The sequence below is a fragment of the Hydra vulgaris genome, chromosome 14 (assembly GCF_038396675.1).
Source record: "Hydra vulgaris chromosome 14, alternate assembly HydraT2T_AEP".
Classification (NCBI taxonomy): Eukaryota; Metazoa; Cnidaria; class Hydrozoa; order Anthoathecata; family Hydridae; genus Hydra; species Hydra vulgaris.
Genome location: NC_088933.1, coordinates 25997730 through 25999463, shown reverse-complemented (window position 1 = coordinate 25999463; position 1734 = coordinate 25997730). Strand labels below are relative to the sequence as shown.

The window sequence follows — 1734 nt, the reverse complement described above, 5'->3', positions numbered from 1 at the left end:
TTTAGTGAAAAAACCTCCCTTGTGCACAAGTATTGTTTTTATAATCAACAAAAATCGACTTTGGGATGTGCTGTTGTAGTTTTATTTCCTTCATATATTTAAGATTGTGATTTTACTATTAACTGTGCAGAAATGAAATTTTCATGCATTTTATATTCAGGTTTTGTGCATTTAGTGGAATAGTTACTTTAATTTTATCTTTTGAACAAAGCAGACACAGCTTGTTTGAATGAAAATGATGACTTTTACCCATGATGGCATACTGACGAGTTGGGAGTGTTGAAATATTGACGAGTTCGGAAAGCCTTTTTTTTTTATAAGAAAAACTTATTTTTAAGTAAAGTTAAAAGGTAGCGATGCTCCAAAATTTTTTTTTTGGTCCAAAAAATACGTAAAACGTAATATATCCTATGCGCATGCGCAAAATTTTACAATGCTGGTGTGTAGCATGAAATGGTAAATTAGGATGGTTTCGAGTAATTTCTGGCTTTTCTGAGGGAATACTCTAAGGTTAAATGAAATCATTAAGTTACCCTCGATCCTAACTAGCCCCATCCTTCCCTATGCCATCATAGGAGCAGTGGTTGTCTATGATGGCATACTTGTGCTTTTTTTACAAGAAGAATAACTTATAAAAAAATAAAACTGATGAAGACTCCCAGGGTAATTATTGTTCTAGATGTAACAAGGAATGTATCCATATCAAAACTTTTATTATTGGTCTTCAGGATACTGAATAATGAAGCTTCAAAGTTAAGTATGCCATCATAGGCGCCTTTTCCCTATTATTAGTTTTTATTTTGATAAAATGAAAACATTATATAAATAATATAACGAGCGAACAGTCTGCACTAATTTTTTTTATTTTTTGTTTTTTTATTGAATCGGACTTAAATAAAATAAAAACGAGAAACAGGCAATTTGTGCAACGAAGTAAAATATATTGTTGCAGTGTCTCGGTTGCAGGTAGTTAAACTTTCGATAGATAAACATTTTTTTTTTGCTGTCTGGATGTTCGAAAGTAAACATTTGGTATGTGAGGCCGCAAGTTTAAATATCCGATTGTTGTTAACTTTGTGTTTTTGTCTTTTTCGACGTTTTTTTATAAAAAAAAGCCTTTTTATTTGGTGATACTTTTTTCTAGAAGTGGTATTTTATAAATGTTTTATCGTTTTTTCAGTGGGTCTATTTTTTGTGGTGGGCCTGTGGCAATAGTCTCCTCAGCCTCCGGCTTAATTCGGCCCGGCATGAGTATGACACATCATACTCTGCTATGTTGAGTAAGATACGTCAAAAAGTAATGATCTGCTTTTATATTAAAATTAGATGTTTAAAATTTTTAAATACAAAAAGTTAGTTCCGACTCTCTACAGTTCTGTAGTGTAGTGGTTATCACGTTCGCTTTACACGCGAAAGGTCCCCGGTTCGAGCCCGGGCAGAACTATCTTTATAAATTTAAGTTTATTCAAATGTGTTTTTTAAAAAGTCATTTTTTCAATTTTGTTAAAACTAAAATTTTAAAGATTGTTGAAATTAAAGTTTTCAACTTTGTTTAAATTAAAAAGAAGCTTACACCCTATGAAGATAGTCACGGTTTTATAACAATAGCCAATAGAATCTGTGGAATTTAAGTATATCATTGTCTTCAGAATAAACAGCCCAAAAACTTCTAGACTTTATTCTTTAGGAGTGTATTACCAGTGACGGATCCAGGAAAAAGGGGGAGGGGGAAAT

The 1734-nt window shown here is 32.0% G+C and overlaps 1 non-coding gene across 1 annotated transcript; it reads left to right on the top strand.

The window, feature by feature from the left end:
* The first annotated feature begins 1371 nt into the window (after positions 1-1371).
* On the top strand, positions 1372-1444 carry trnav-uac (transfer RNA valine (anticodon UAC)). Its single transcript has one exon. It is a non-coding gene; the product is annotated as a tRNA-Val (tRNA).
* Positions 1445-1734: the final 290 nt, after the last annotated feature.